The 18,513-nt window shown below is 28.1% G+C and overlaps 1 protein-coding gene across 6 annotated transcripts in view; it reads left to right on the top strand.

Annotated features, from left to right (window-relative positions):
- Sarm (sterile alpha and armadillo motif) overlaps positions 1-18,513 on the top strand; it is a 309,482-nt gene that overhangs the window by 20,876 nt on the left and 270,093 nt on the right. The gene's annotated exons all lie outside the window — the stretch shown is intronic.

Genomic DNA, 18,513 nt, shown 5'->3' on the forward strand with positions numbered 1-18,513 from the left:
CAGAAATTTTCTATAGAAATAAAATTTTTCATAATTTGTATTGAAATAAAATTTTGACGAAATTTTTATGGAAATAGAATTTTGACAAAACTTTCTATAAAATAACATTTTGACAAATTTTTCTACAGAAATGAATTTTTGATATTTTCTATAGAAATAAAATCTTGAGAAAAATTTCTATAGAAATAAAATTTTGACAAAATTTTCTATCGGAATAACGTTTTGAGAAAATTTTCTATAGAAATAAAATTTTGAGAAAATTTTGCTATGGAAATAAACTTTGACCAGATTTTCTATAGAAAAAAATTCTGACAAATTTCCTGTAGAAATAGAATTTTGACAAAATTTTCTATAGAAATAAAATTGTACATAATTTGTATTGAAATAAAATTTTGACAAAATTTTCGATGGAAATAGAATTTTGACAGAACTTTCTATAAAAATAACATTTTGACAAATTTTTCTACAGAAATGAATTTTTGATATTTTCTATAGAAATAAAAACTTGAGAAAATTTTCTATAGAAATAAAATTTTGACAAAACTTTGACCAGATTTTCTATAGAAATAAAATTTTGACAAAATTTTCTATAGAAATAACGTTTTGAGAAAATTTTCTATAGAAATAAAATTTTGAGAAAATTTTGCTATGGAAATAAAATTTTGACAAAAATTTGAACAGATTTTCTATAGAAATAAAATTCTGACAAATTTCCTGTAGAAATAATTAAATGGAAACAGAATTTTGACAAAATTTTCTATAAAAAAAAAATTGTACATAATTTTCTATAGAAATAAACTTGTACATAATTTGTATTGAAATAAAATTTTGACATTTTGAATTTTCTATGGAAATAGAATTTTGACAAAACTTTCTATAAAAATAACATATTGACAAATTTTTCTACAGAAATTAATTTTTGATATTTTCTATAGAAATACAATTTTGAGAAAATTTTCTATAGAAATAAAATTTTGACAAAATTTTCTATAGAAATAACATTTTGAGAAAATTTTCTATAGAAATGAAATTTTGAGAAAATTTTGCTATGGAAATAAAATTTTGACAAGACTTTGACCAGATTTTCTATAGAAATAAAATTTTGACAAAATTTTCTATAGAAATAACGTTTTGAGAAAATTGTCTTTAGAAATAAAAATTTGAGAAAATTTTGCTATGGAAATAAAATTTTGACAAAACTTTGACCAGATTTTCTATAGAAATAAAATTCTGACAAATTTCCTATAGAAATAAAATTTTGACAAAATTTTCTATAGAAATAAAATTTTACATAATTTGTATTGAAATAGAATTTTGACAAAATTTTCTATGAAAATAGAATTTTGACAAATTTTTCTACAGAAATTAATTTTTGATATTTCCTATAGAAATAAAATTTTGAGAAAATTTTCTATAGAAATAAAATTTTGACAAAATTTTCTATAGAAATAACATTTTGAGAAAAATTTCTAAAGAAATGAAATTTTTAGAACATTTTGCTATGGAAATAAAATTTTGACAAAACTTTGACCACATTTTCTATGGAAACAAAATTATGACAAAATTTGCTATAGAAATAATGTTTTGAGAAAAATTTCTATAGAAATTTGGAAATTTGCTATGGAAATAAACTTTGACCAGATTTTCTATAGAAATAAAATTCTGACAAATTTCCTGTAGAAATAAAATTTTGACAAAATTTTCTATAGAAATAAAATTGTACATAATTTTTATCGAAATAAAATTTTGACAAAATTTTCTATAAAAATAACATTTTGACAAATTGTTCTACAGAAATTAATTTTTGATATTTTGTATAGAAATACAATTTTGAGAAATTTTCTATAGAAATAAAATTTTGAGAAATAAAATTTTGACAAAATTTTCTATAGAAATAACGTTTTGAGAAAATTTTCTATAGAAATAAAATTTTGAGAAAATTTTGCTATAGAAATAAACTTTGACCAGATTTTCTATAGAAAAAAAAATCTGACAAATTTCCTATAGAAATAAAATTTTGAGAAATTGTTCTATAGAAATAAAATTTTTCATAATTTGTATTGAAATAAAATTTTGACAAAATTTTTTATGGAAATAGAATTTTGACAAAACTTTCTATAAAAATAACATTTTGACAAATTTTTCTACAGAAATGAATTTTTGATATTTTCTATAGAAATAAAATCTTGAGAAAATTTTCTATAGAAATAAAATTTTGAGAAAATTTTCTATAGAAATAAAATTTTGACAAAATTTTCTATTGAAATAAAATTTTGACGAAATTTTTTAAACAAATAAAATTTGGACAAATTTTTTTAAACAAATAAAATTTTGACAAAATTTTTTAAACAAATAAAATTTTCAGAAAATTGTCTATAGAAATAAAATTTTGAGAAAAGTTTCTATAGAAATGACATTTTGAGAAAATTTTCTATAAAAATAAAATTTTTAGCAAATGTTCGATAGAAATAAAATTTTGATAATATAGGAAATATAAAGAAAATTTTCAAAATAAGGTTTTTTTTTGGAAAAATTTTCTCCAAACTTTGGTAGAATACATTTGGCTCGAGCGGCAACCGTAGATAGAACACTGCCAGTATCACAATAACGAGAAACAAAAGATTCGCTCATATTTAAATGCTGTATAGATCCCTTCAGCCAAAATGTACACAGAAAAAAATGTCTGTAGTTAAACTAACACTAAATTTAACTTATTTTTATTGGAAATAAATTATATGCTAGTAGTTAAATTTTATTATATTTTTTCGAAATTTTCCACAGCTTAATGAAATTTTACTTTTTTTAAGTATGTCTCAAAAATTTTATGAAAAACCTGAATTTGATTGCAATACATATCAACCATCCTGTAGTTCTTTTTGCTGAAAAGTTCAAATTAAATATATTTTATTTATTTTATTTTAAAATAAAAATTATATTAGTTTATTTTTATAAGAAAATTAAATTTTTTTGATTAAATTCTATTGATAATAATTTCCATGACCTAAAATAAAGTTAAAATGGCTTTAGTGTCCCCATTTTGTTTTTTTTTTTGCGGTGTACGAGTAGATGAATAATTTGCTCTGTGAGCGCAAACATTATCTCTGCTTTGATCTTTAACGATTTGCTGTTGAATATACATAGAAATATTTCTAATAATTTTAAATTCAATATTCAATGGTTTTCAATAAATGCCAGAAAAACCAAACGAAATAAATTTTTAAATATATTTTCAAAGAACCAGAAAGAATATTTCATAATGAAGATGTGAGAAATAAAATATGGCCAAAATATAATGGCATTAATAATAATATACAAACATTTTGTTTATAACACAAAAAAAAAAAACTATTGCCATATTATATACTCGTAGGGACAGTGGGAAAAAGCCGATATACTGCTTACTGGTATCTCAGTACAAATGTTTTGAGTGTGATTTTCTAGGACTTTGCACAGTGTTTCGTATTAACTCTCATCGTACTCAATGTTGTGGTTTAGTTTTGGTTGGATTGAAGTATAATGCCAGTTTAATATATTTAACAGACTCACTTAAACTATCGGTTAACGGTGATCCCATACTGAAAATTTCCAATACATACACCTTTAGAAAAAATTGTTTCTCTAACATATACAGGGTGGAAGATATATAATGCAGAAAAGTAAAGTATTAATTGTATTGTTCAAAAGTAAAAATTTCTCGAAAATAATATAAATTTTAGAATCAGTTTAAATTTATTTGAATTTGTTACCATTGGCATGATCTATGGCCTTCAAAGGGTAGAAAAAGTCATCACACATACGATGCACGAAAGTGGCTCTGTGGTATTTTGATGCCCTTAACAGAGTAACACATAAAGATAACTATAACAAGGGAGCCACCGCGGTGCAATGGTTAGCATGCCCGCCTTGCATACACAAGGTCGTGGGTTCGATTCCTACTTCGACCAAAGACCAAAAAGTTTTTCAGCGGTGGATTATCCCACCTTAGTAATGCTGGTGAAATTTCTGAGGGTTTCAAAGCTTCTCTAAGTGGTTTCACTGCATGAAATTTTGACAAAATTTTCTATAGAAATAAAATGTTAACAAAATTTTCTATAGAAATGAAATTTTGACAAAATTTTCTATAGAAATGAAATTTTGACAAAATTATCTATCGAAATGAAATTTTGGCAAAATTTTCTATAGAAATGAAATTTTAATAAAATTTCCTATAGAAATGAAATATTGACAAAATTTCCTATAGAAATGAAATTTTTACAAAATTTTCTATAGAACTAAAATTTTGACAAAATTTCCTATAGAAATGAAATTTTTACAAAATTTCCCATAGAAATAACATTTTGAAAAAAAATCCTATAGAAATGAAATGTTGACACAATTTCCTAAAGAAATAACAATTTGAAAAAATGTTCTATAGAAATGAAATTTTTACAAAATTTTCTATAGAAATAAAATTTTAGCAAAATTTCCTACAGAAATCAAATTTTGGCAAAATTTCCTAAAGAAATAACATTTCGAAAAAATTTCCTATAGAAATGAAATTTTTACAAAATTTTCTATAGAAATAAAATTTTAGCAAAATTTCCTACAGAAATGAAATTTTGGCAAAATTTCCTATAGAAATAACATTTTGAAAAAATTTCCTATAGAAATGAAATTTTGACAAAATTCCCTATAGAAATAAAATTTCTATAGAACAAAATGTGGTATCAAAATGAAATTTTGATAAAAATTCTATAGAAATAAAATGTTGACAAGATTTTCTCCAAAAAAGTAGTTTTGACAAAAATGTTCTATAGAAATAAAATTTTGAGAAAGTTTTCTATAGAAATAAAATATTGAGAACATTTTCTATAGAAATAAAATGTTGACAAACTTTTGACACATGTTTCTATAGAAATAAAGTTGTGAGAAATATTTCTTTAGAAATACAATTTTGAGGAAGTTTCCTATAAAAATTAAATAATAAAATTTCTATATAAATAAAATTTTGAGAAATTTTTCTATAGAAATAATATTTTGACAAACTTTTCTATAGAAATGAAATTTTGACAAACTTTTCTCTAGAAATGAAATTTTGACAAAATTTTCTATAGAAATGAAATTTTGACAAAATTTCCTTTAGAAATAACATTTTGACAAAATTTTCTATAGAAATGAAATTTTGACAAAATTTTCTATAAAAATAAAATTTCCTATAGAAATGAAATTTTGACAAAATTTCCTATAGAAATAACATTTTTAAAAAATTTTCTATAGAAATGAAATTTTGACAAAATTTTCTATAGAAATGAAATTTTGACAAAATTTTCTATAGAAATGAAATTTTAACAAAATTTCCTATAGAAGTGAAATGTTGACAAAATTTCCTATAGAAATAAAATTTCTATAGAACAAAATGTGGTATAAAAATGAAATTTTGATAAAAATTCTATAGAAATAAAATTTTGACAAAATTTTCTCCAAAAAGGTAGTTTTGACAAAAATGTTCTATAGAAATAAAATTTTGAGAAAATTTTCTATAGAAATAAAATATTGAGAACATTTTCGATAGAAATAAAATGTTGACAAAATTTTGACACATGTTTCTATAGAAATAAAATTGTGAGAAATATTTCTATAGAAATACAATTTTGAGGAAGTTTCCTATAAAAATTAAATAATAAAATTTCTATAGAAATAAAATTTTGAGAAATTTTTCTATAGAAATAATGTTTTGACAAACTTTTCTATAGAAATGAAATTTTGACAAACTCTATAGAAATGAAATTTTGACAAAATTTTCTATAGAAATGAAATTTTGACAAAATTTTCTATAGAAATAAAATTGTAGCAAAATTTCCTATAGAAATGAAATTTTGACAAAATTTCCTATAGAAATAACATTTTGACAAAATTTTTATAGAAATAAAATTTGGCAAAATTTTCTATAGAAGTGAAATTTTGACAAAATTTTTTATAGAAATGAAATTTTAACAAAATTTCCTATAGAAATAAAATTTTAGCAAAATTTTCTATAGAAATAACATGTTGACAAAATTTGTTATAGAAATGAAATATTGACAAAATTTGTTATAGAAATGAAATTTTGACAAAATTTTCTATAGAAGTGAAATTTTGACAAAATTTTTTATAGAAATGAAATTTTAACGAAATTTCCTATAGAAATAACATGTTGACAAAATTTGTTATAGAAATGAAATTTTAACAAAATTTGTTATAGAAATTAAATTTTGACAAAATTTTTTATACAAATGAAATTTTAACGAAATTTCCTATAGAAATAAAATATTGAAAAAATTTCTATAGAACAAAATGTGGTATAAAAATGAAATTTTGACAAAAAATTCTATAGAATTAAAATTTTGACAAGCTTTTCTCCAAAAAAATTAGTTTTGACAAACATTTTCTGTAGAAATACAATTTTGAGAAAATTTTCTACAGAAATACAATTTTGGCAAAAAATTTCTATAGAAATACATATTTGATAAAATTTTCTATAGAAATAAAATTTTGAGAAAGTTTTCTATAGAAATAAAATATTGAGAACCTTTTCTATAGAAATAAAATTTCCTTTAGAAATAACATGTTGACAAAATTTTCTATAGAAATAAAATTGTGATAAAATTTTCTATAGAAATGAAATTTTGACAAAATTTTCTATAGAAATGAAATTATGACAAATGAATAAAATGAAATTTTGATAAAATTTTCTATAGAAATGAAATATTTACAAAGTTTTCTATAGAAATAAGATTTTAGCAAAATTTCCTATAGAAATAACATGTTGACAAAATTTTCTATAGAAATGACATTTAAACAACATTTTTTATAGAAATGAAATTTTGATAAAAAATTCTATAGAATTAAAATTTTGACAAACTTTTCTCCAAAAAATTAGTTTTGACAAACATTTTCTATAGAAATACAGTTTGAGAAAATTTTCTACAGAAAAAAAATTTTACAAAAATTTTCTATAGAAATACACATTTGATAAAATGTTCTATAGAAATGAAATTTTGACAAAATTTTCTATAGAAATGAAATTTTGAGAAAATTTTCTATAGAAATGAAATTTTGACAAAATTTTCTATAGAAATGAAATTTTGACAAGATTTTCTATAGAAATGAAATTTTGACAAAATTTTCTATAGAAATGAAATTTTAACAAAATTTCCTATAGAAATGAAATATTGCCAAAATTTCCTATAGTAATAAAATTTCTATAGAACAAAATGTGGTATAAAAATGAAATTTTGACAAAAATTTCTATAGAATTAAAACTTTGACAAAATTTTCTCCAAAAAATTAGTTTTTACAAAAATTTTCTATAGAAATACAATTTTGAGAAAATTTTCTACAGAAATATAATTTTGAGAAAGTTTTCTATACAAATGAAATATTGAGAAAAATTTCCAAAGAAATAAAATTTTGACAAAATTTTGACACATGTTTCTATAGAAATAAAATTGTGAGAAATATTTCTATAGAAATACAATTTTGAGGAAATTTCCTATAAAAATTAAATGACAAAATTTTTATAGAAATAATATTTTGACAAAATTTTCTATAGAAATAAAATTTTGACAAAATTTTCTATAGAAATAAACGTTTGACAAAATTTTCTAAGAAGTAAAATTTTGACCAAATTCTCCATAGAAATAATATTTTCTGGAGACAGGTGTTGCGTTGAAATTATTAAAAAACAAGTATATACGGCCGTAAGTTCGGCCAGGCCGAATCTTATGTACCCTCCACCATGGATTGCGTAGAAACTTCTTCTATATATAGGGAAGTCTACAAATAATTGCAATCCGATATAAATTTTTGCGCTGTAATTAGAGAGTCAGAATTGAAATATGGGGGTCGCTTTATACAGAGCTATATACACTAATGTTCCGATATGGGCCAGAGAATAAAGCCGACCCATTTTTGTCGGCGGCGACTGACATTAAATTTTTGCATCCGGCGGCGGTGGCTTGACGGTTAAGCCGATATAAATAAGTCTCTTCGGCGGCGGACAATTAACCATTATAAAATCAATTTGAAGTTATTCGAATGGTAATGTGATTAGTTGTACAACCAATCTTACAATCAAATTTCTATAGAAATAAAATATTGAGAACATTTTCTATAGAAATAAAATGTTGACAAACTTTTGACACATGTTTCTATAGAAATAAAGTTGTGAGAAATATTTCTTTAGAAATACAATTTTGAGGAAGTTTCCTATAAAAATTAAATAATAAAATTTCTATAAAAATAAAATTTTGAGAAATTTTTCTATAGAAATAATATTTTGACAAACTTTTCTATAGAAATGAAATTTTGACAAACTTTTCTCTAGAAATGAAATTTTGACAAAATTTTCTATAGAAATGAAATTTTGACAAAATTTCCTTTAGAAATAACATTTTGACAAAATTTTCTATAGAAATGAAATTTTGACAAAATTTTCTATAAAAATAAAATTTCCTATAGAAATGAAATTTTGACAAAATTTCCTATAGAAATAACATTTTTAAAAAATTTTCTATAGAAATGAAATTTTGACAAAATTTTCTATAGAAATGAAATTTTGACAAAATTTTCTATAGAAATGAAATTTTAACAAAATTTCCTATAGAAGTGAAATGTTGACAAAATTTCCTATAGAAATAAAATTTCTATAGAACAAAATGTGGTATAAAAATGAAATTTTGATAAAAATTCTATAGAAATAAAATTTTGACAAAATTTTCTCCAAAAAGGTAGTTTTGACAAAAATGTTCTATAGAAATAAAATTTTGAGAAAATTTTCTATAGAAATAAAATATTGAGAACATTTTCGATAGAAATAAAATGTTGACAAAATTTTGACACATGTTTCTATAGAAATAAAATTGTGAGAAATATTTCTATAGAAATACAATTTTGAGGAAGTTTCCTATAAAAATTAAATAATAAAATTTCTATAGAAATAAAATTTTGAGAAATTTTTCTATAGAAATAATGTTTTGACAAACTTTTCTATAGAAATGAAATTTTGACAAACTCTATAGAAATGAAATTTTGACAAAATTTTCTATAGAAATGAAATTTTGACAAAATTTTCTATAGAAATAAAATTGTAGCAAAATTTCCTATAGAAATGAAATTTTGACAAAATTTCCTATAGAAATAACATTTTGACAAAATTTTTATAGAAATAAAATTTGGCAAAATTTTCTATAGAAGTGAAATTTTGACAAAATTTTTTATAGAAATGAAATTTTAACAAAATTTCCTATAGAAATAAAATTTTAGCAAAATTTTCTATAGAAATAACATGTTGACAAAATTTGTTATAGAAATGAAATATTGACAAAATTTGTTATAGAAATGAAATTTTGACAAAATTTTCTATAGAAGTGAAATTTTGACAAAATTTTTTATAGAAATGAAATTTTAACGAAATTTCCTATAGAAATAACATGTTGACAAAATTTGTTATAGAAATGAAATTTTAACAAAATTTGTTATAGAAATTAAATTTTGACAAAATTTTTTATACAAATGAAATTTTAACGAAATTTCCTATAGAAATAAAATATTGAAAAAATTTCTATAGAACAAAATGTGGTATAAAAATGAAATTTTGACAAAAAATTCTATAGAATTAAAATTTTGACAAGCTTTTCTCCAAAAAAATTAGTTTTGACAAATATTTTCTGTAGAAATACAATTTTGAGAAAATTTTCTACAGAAATACAATTTTGGCAAAAAATTTCTATAGAAATACATATTTGATAAAATTTTCTATAGAAATAAAATTTTGAGAAAGTTTTCTATAGAAATAAAATATTGAGAACCTTTTCTATAGAAATAAAATTTCCTTTAGAAATAACATGTTGACAAAATTTTCTATAGAAATAAAATTGTGATAAAATTTTCTATAGAAATGAAATTTTGACAAAATTTTCTATAGAAATGAAATTATGACAAATGAATAAAATGAAATTTTGATAAAATTTTCTATAGAAATGAAATATTTACAAAGTTTTCTATAGAAATAAGATTTTAGCAAAATTTCCTATAGAAATAACATGTTGACAAAATTTTCTATAGAAATGAAATTTAAACAACATTTTTTATAGAAATGAAATTTTGATAAAAAATTCTATAGAATTAAAATTTTGACAAACTTTTCTCCAAAAAATTAGTTTTGACAAACATTTTCTATAGAAATACAGTTTGAGAAAATTTTCTACAGAAAAAAAATTTTACAAAAATTTTCTATAGAAATACACATTTGATAAAATGTTCTATAGAAATGAAATTTTGACAAAATTTTCTATAGAAATGAAATTTTGAGAAAATTTTCTATAGAAATGAAATTTTGACAAAATTTTCTATAGAAATGAAATTTTGACAAGATTTTCTATAGAAATGAAATTTTGACAAAATTTTCTATAGAAATGAAATTTTAACAAAATTTCCTATAGAAATGAAATATTGCCAAAATTTCCTATAGTAATAAAATTTCTATAGAACAAAATGTGGTATAAAAATGAAATTTTGACAAAAATTTCTATAGAATTAAAACTTTGACAAAATTTTCTCCAAAAAATTAGTTTTTACAAAAATTTTCTATAGAAATACAATTTTGAGAAAATTTTCTACAGAAATATAATTTTGAGAAAGTTTTCTATACAAATGAAATATTGAGAAAAATTTCCAAAGAAATAAAATTTTGACAAAATTTTGACACATGTTTCTATAGAAATAAAATTGTGAGAAATATTTCTATAGAAATACAATTTTGAGGAAATTTCCTATAAAAATTAAATGACAAAATTTTTATAGAAATAATATTTTGACAAAATTTTCTATAGAAATAAAATTTTGACAAAATTTTCTATAGAAATAAACGTTTGACAAAATTTTCTAAGAAGTAAAATTTTGACCAAATTCTCCATAGAAATAATATTTTCTGGAGACAGGTGTTACGTTGAAATTATTAAAAAACAAGTATATACGGCCGTAAGTTCGGCCAGGCCGAATCTTATGTACCCTCCACCATGGATTGCGTAGAAACTTCTTCTATATATAGGGAAGTCTACAAATAATTGCAATCCGATATAAATTTTTGCGCTGTAATTAGAGAGTCAGAATTGAAATATGGGGGTCGCTTTATACAGAGCTATATACACTAATGTTCCGATATGGGCCAGAGAATAAAGCCGACCCATTTTTGTCGGCGGCGACTGACATTAAATTTTTGCATCCGGCGGCGGTGGCTTGACGGTTAAGCCGATATAAATAAGTCTCTTCGGCGGCGGACAATTAACCATTATAAAATCAATTTGAAGTTATTCGAATGGTAATGTGATTAGTTGTACAACCAATCTTACAATCAAATTTACATTTCATTCAAATTTTCTGAGGTAAATTTTTGTAAAATTATTATAACACTTTGAAATAGATTGATTGGGGGTGAAAGGCTCAAAATTTTGACTAAAATTACTACAATTATTAATAAAGTTTTTTGATTTAAACTAATATTTTTGATTAATTGGCGGCTAATTTGAGTCGAGATGAGCCGACATATTCGACTGGCAAAAAATGGTCGGCGGCGACTGAAATCGGCGGCGCGACTCGGCGGCTTCATTCTCTGATATGGGCCAATTTTTGTGTGATTGGGGATCGGTTTATTTGTTGGCTATATATAACAGTAGACCGATTTGGACCAAGTTTGGCATGTTTATTAGCGACCATATACTAGCGCAATGTACCAAATTTCAACCGAATCGGATGAATTTTTCTCCCCCAAGAGGCTCCGGATCGGACTATTTGGGGACTCTATATAATTATAGACCTATATGGATAAATTTTTGCATGATTGTTCGAGACCAAATTCTAACACCACGTACCAAATTTCAACGGGATCAGATGATATTTGCTCCTCCAAGAGGCTCCGGAGGACAAATCTGGTGATCGGTTTATATGGGGGCTATACGTATACGTAGTCCGATATGGCCCATTTGCAATACCATCAGACCTACATCAATAACAACTACTTGTGCCAAGTTTCAAGTCGATAGCTTGTTTCGTTAGGAAGTTAGCGTGATTTCCACAGACGGACGGATAGCCGGACAGACGGATGGACGGACATAGCTAGATCGACTCAGAATTTCACCACTATGCAGAATATATACACTTTATGGAGTCTTAGACCAATATTTCGATGTGTTAACAGGTTGGCTGATAAGTCCTCGGTCTAACAAAGAAAAGCACATTTTCTTGTCAAAATTCGTTTTTATTATTCAACATAGTTCCCTTCAAGAGCGATACAACGATTATAACGACCTTCCAATTTTTGGTAGTACTCCTTCGGCGATCACCTCTTCATTGCAACCAAATTTTTTCCCTGCGAGCATCCTTTTGAGGTCTGAGAACAAGAAAAAGTCGCTGGGGGCCAGATTTGGAGAATACGGTGGGTGGGGAAGCAATTTGAAGCCCAATTCATGAATTTTTGCCATCGTTCTCAATGACTGTGCCACAAGTCGCGTTGTCTTGGTGGAACAACACTTTTTTCTTCTTCACATGGGGCCGTTTTGCCGCGATTTCGACCTTCAAACGCTCCAATAACGATATATAATAGTCACTGTTGATGGTTTTTCCCTTCTCAAGATAATCGATAAAAATTATTCCATGCGCATCCCAAAAAACAGAGGCCATTACTTTGCCAGCGGACTTTTGAGTCTTTCCACGCTTCGGAGACGGTTCACCGGTCGCTGTCCACTCAGCCGACTGTCGATTGGACTCAGGAGTGTAGTGATGGGGCCATGTTTCATCCATTGTCACATATCGACGGAAAAACTCGGGTGTATTACGAGTTACCAGCTGCAAACACCGCTCAGAACCATCAAAACGTTGTTGGTTTTGGTCAAATGTGAGCTCGCGCGGCACCCATTTTGCACAGAGCTTCCGCATATCCAAATATTGATGAATGATATGACCAACACGTTCCTTTGATATCTTTAAGGCCTTTGCTATATCGATCAAATTCATTTTACTGTCCAAAATCATTTTGTGGATTTTTTTGATGTTTTCGTCGGTAACCACTTCTTTCAGGCGTCCACTGCGTTCACCGTCCTCCGTGCTCATTTCACCACGCTTGAATTTTGCATACCAATCAATTATTATTGATTTCCCTGGGGCAGAGTCCGGAAACTCATTATCAAGCCAAGTTTTTGCTTCCACCGTATTTTTATACCCTCCACCATAGGATGGGGGTATATTAACTTTGTCATTCTGTTTGTAACACATGGAAATATTGCTCTACGGCCCCATAAAGTATATATATTCGGGGTCGTGGTGAAATTCTGAGTCGATCTGAGCATATCCGTCCGTCCGTCCGTCTGTTACAATCACGCTAACTTCCGAACGAAACAAGCTATCGACTTGAAACTTGGCACAAGTAGTTGCTATTGATGTAGGTCGGATGGTATTGCAAATGGGCCATATCGGTCCACTTTTACGTATAGCCCCCATATAAACGGAGCCCCAAATTTAGCTTACAGACCCTCTAAGAGAAACAAATTTTATCCGATCCGGCTGAAATTTGGTACATGGTGTCAGTATATGGTCTCTAATGACCATGCAAAAATTGGTCGGTCCATAATTATATATAGCCCCCATATAAACCGATCCCCCGATTTGGCTTACGGAGCCTCTAAGAGAAGCAAATTTCATCCGATCCGGCTGAAATTTGGTATATGGTCTCTAATGACCATGCAAAAATTGGTCCACATCGGTCCATAATTATATATAGCCCCCATATAAACCGATCACCAGATGTGACCTCCGGAGCCTCTTGGAAGGCCAAAATTCATCTGATTCAGTTGAAATTTGGTACGTGGTTTTAATATATGGCCTCAAACACCCATGCAAAAATTGGTCCACATCGGTCCATAATTATATATTGCCCCCATATAAACCGACCCCCAAATTTGACTTCCGGAGCCCCTTGGAAGAGCAAAATTCATCCGATTCGGTTGAAATTTGGTACGTGATGTTAGTATATGGTATCCACCAACCATGCAGGAATTGGTTGATATCAGTCCATAATTATATATAGCCCCCATATAAACCGATCCCCAAATTTGACCTCCGATGCCTTTTGGAGAAGCAAAATTCATCCGATCTGGTTGAAATTTGGTACGTGGTGGTAGTATATGGCCGTTAACAACCATGCCCTGAACTCATAGCCCTCAGATAAATCGATCCCCAATCACACAAAAATTGGTCCATATCAAGTTCATAATTCTATATAGCCCCCATATAAGCGACCCCCATATTTCAATTCTGGCTGTCTACGTACCGTGCAAAAGTCCATGTCGATTCGTAATTATTTGCAGACTTACCTATACATAACTTTTTTGTCTAATACATATATACCACGTATAGGCTAACTCACAATTTAGAAAACGATGTTAAGAAGTTTTAAGATACCACAACCCAAGTAATTCGATTGTGGAAGACAGTCCTTTGTAGAAGTTTGTATGCAATCCATGGTGGAGGGTACATAAGATTCGGCCTGGCCGAACTTACGGCCAGGTCGAATCATTTGAAGGTTAGTACCAACCTTAAAATAATATGCATTTAATACTAGCGACGCCATCTATGTGTCATACCGGGGACTTATCAGCCAACCTGTTACAATGACAAAGAATGACAAAGTTAATATACATCCATCCTATGGTGGAGGGTATAATTAAGAAAATTAAAAAAAGATTTTGCATAAAATTTTGACAAAATTTTCTATAGAAATAAAATATTGACAAAATTTCGCTGAAATAACTCTGTCAGCGGTCATTCTGAGGTTTAGGAATGTTAGCAACCTGAAGTTGGTTGCTGTACACACCAATACATACTGACATTCGTGTCCTAAATTTAAAGAAAACAATATTATGAACTGTTTTTATACCCTGCGCCACACTGTGGAACAGGGTATTATAAGTTAGTGCATATGTTTGTAACACCCAGAAGGAGACGAGATAGACACATGGTGTCTTTGGCAATAATGCCCAGGGTGGGTCCCTGAGTCGATATAACCATGTCCGTCTGTCCGTCTGTCCGTCCGTCCGTCCGTCTGTCTGTGAACACATTTTTGTGATCAAAGTCTAGGTCGCAATTTAAGTCCAATCGCCTTCAAATTTGGCACATGTTCCTAATATGGGTCAGAATAGAACCCTATTGATTTTGGAAGAAATCGGTTCAGATTTAGATATAGCTCCCATATATATCTTTCGCCCGATATGCACTAATATGGATCCAGCAGCCAGAGTTTTATACCGATTTGCTTGAAATTTTGTACAAACATAACACTTATTCGTATAGTCAAGTGTGCAAAATTTGATTGAAATCGGTTCAGATGTAGATATAGCTCCCATATATATCTTTCGCCCGATATGGACTAATATGGTCCTAGAAGCCAGAGTTTTGGCCCAATTTGTTTGAAATTTTTCACAGGGAGTAGAATTAGCATTGTTGCTATGCGTGCCAAATTTGTTTGAAATCGGGTCAGATTTAGATATATCTCCTTTATATAGCTTTCGCCCGATTTACACTCATATGACCACAGAGGCCAATTTTTAACTCCGATTTAGTTGAAATTTTGCACATGGAGTAGAATTAGCATTGTTGCTATGCGTTCCAAATTTGGTTGAAATCGGTTAAGATTTAGATATAGCTCCCATATATATGTTTTTCTGATTTCGACAAAAATGGTCAAAATACCAACATTTTCCTTGTAAAATCACCACTACTTAGTCGAAAAGTTGTAAAAATGACTCTAATATTCCTAAACTTCTAATACATATATATCGAGCGATAAATCATAAATAAACTTTTGCGAAGTTTCCTTAAAATTGCTTCAGATTTAAATGTTTCCCATATTTTTTTTACTAACATTGTGTTCCACCCTAGTGCATTGGCCGACTTAAATTTTGAGTCTATAGATTTTGTAGAAGTCTATCAAATTCTTCCAGATCGAGTGATATTTAAATGTATGTATTTGGGACAAACCTTTATATATAGCCCCCAACACATTTGACGGATGTGATATGGTATCGAAAATTTAGATCTACAAAGTGGTGCAGGGTATAATATAGTCGGCACCGCTCGACTTTAGACTTTCCTTACTTGTTTTTGATGTTTTCGTCGGTAACCACCTCTTTCGGGCGTCCTCTGCGTTCACCGTCCTCCGTGTTCATTTCACCACGCTTGAATTTTGTATGCCAATCAATTATTGTTGATTTCCCTGGAGTAGTGCGGAAACTCATTATGAAGCCAAGTTTTTGCTTCCACCGTATTTTTCCCTTCAGTAAACAGTATTTTATCAAAACAGGAAATTCCTTTTTTTCCATTTTTTCACAATAACCAAAGTTGCTTCACAAAAAACGCTCTATCTCACAAACTAATTGACTTACGTCAAATTTTAACACGAATCATTTGAAGGTTAGTACCAACCTTAAAATAATATGCATTTAATACTAGCGACGCCATCTATGTGTCAGACCGGGGACTTATCAGCCAACCTGTTACAATGACAAAGAATGACAAAGTTAATATACCTCCATCCTATGGTGGAGAGTATAATTAAGAAAATTAAAAAAAGATTTTGCACAATATTCCTCTCCAGCTAAGAGGTACTTCACAAATTTTCTACAGACATAAAATGTTGACAAAATTTCGTTGAAATAACTCTGTCATTCTGAGGTTTAAGAATGTTAGCAACCTGAAATTGGTTGCTATACACACCAATACATACTGACATTCGTGTCCTAAATTTAAAGAAAACAATATTATGAACTGTTTTTTAAATTAAAATTTATTTATTTTAAAGAAATTGTTCCTTAATATTGTGTGTACTAAGAAATTACACGGCATAATCTTTCATATTAGGTCAATATTTTTTTTAGTGTAAACACTAGTTCAGCCGGACTTCAAATCCACTTTTAGTAGATTTCGAATCTAATGTGAATGGGCTATAATTTGTTTTTGTTTTTGCATTCCAAAGTAACACTGTGCGCCCCATTAGCAGAAAGAAATGCGATGTGTGCGCATATGTGTGTGTGCATATCACAGTATTGGTTATTCGAAGGTTTTCGTCATTTGGTGAATATATGAACGTACGGACGGATGGATGAATGAATGAATGGTCGTTCAGTTAGGTCGTATGGTCGAATGGATTGATGGCTAGCTGCGGTTATGTCTCTGACTTGTATGGGTGGTATGCGCCTAATGAAGTCGCCGTTGTCGTCGTTGCCATTGCCATTACCAATATTGAGAGACTGTGTATGGCCTTTTTTGTAAAACAAATGTTGAGAATTTTATTTACCTAGTTTTTCGTCCGGTTTATTTGAGAATTCAAAAAACAAAAATAATAATAATAAATTTGTTTCTCACATTTGAAATAAACGGATAATTTAGCCTCGTTGTTGGCTCGTTTTATTCGGCCCCTTCAGGAGTGGTGGGTGGGCGCGAGGAGGAGGAGGAGGTGTTGCTAAACTGTAGTGAAAAATGCGTATCGTGTCTCACAAAAATGTGAGTATGGCTATGAACGAAGCTTCTCCATGCTGTCGTGGTATGAGAGACACGAGGCGATGGCCTGATACGAGTGAGTTATTTAGTTGTCTTCCAAGAACCCCATATTCAGTACTCAACGAATTGAGAGACGTGCCGGTAGTGAGAATTGGCTTTGTTTTGTTTCGAAACTGTAAAACGGATTAGAGTGGAACGTGGAAAAAATCCCCAAAATTTCAGCAACAAACAAAAATCTGCTGTTGCTGCAATTAACGCGAGTGCGTGTGTGGAGCCCATAATACAGAGGGGCGGAAAAAAAGTACACAGTTTGGTACTATCAAGCCAAACAAAAATAACAAAAAATAGAAGAAATTTCTTTATAGTTTGTTATGTTTAAAGCCCAAAAGTTCAAGGTCTAATTGATGAAATGTGAAATTGATTGATTTAGGGGAAATTTGAAAATCCAACTTCCCCCTTCCGCTTTGGAAAATATCCCGCCACCTTATTTTGCTTGGAAAAGTATATTCAATTATTATGGGCAATCGTGTTAGTACGTTGTGGTGTAGAAAATCAAATAATTTGGCCATAAAACCCAATAACGAAAGTGACCTTGTTGCTGGTGGTGATCCAGCCAACTCCTTTTCCGATTCAAGGAAACGTGTATCGAAACGTAAATTTTTACAACGACGTCTCTCATTGAATTGCATGGCACGTGATAGTGAAACAACGACGCCGCGGAAAAACCCCGAAGAACCCGTTCAAATACATCGAAATTCGAATACCCTTCCCAGGCGCCTTAAATTAAATGTAGGTGAGGTCTCAAAAGAAAATATAACGACCTTAAGCTCCTCTACCCCATATAGTGAAGTGATAAAAAATTGTGAAACCATTTCTGATTTGAAATCAAGTGATTTAACGAAAATTCCCAATACCCCTGATGTTGATATTGAATATCCACAAAATACT

This window comes from Haematobia irritans, chromosome 4, assembly GCF_050003625.1.
Source record: "Haematobia irritans isolate KBUSLIRL chromosome 4, ASM5000362v1, whole genome shotgun sequence".
In the NCBI taxonomy this organism is placed as follows: Eukaryota; Metazoa; Arthropoda; class Insecta; order Diptera; family Muscidae; genus Haematobia; species Haematobia irritans.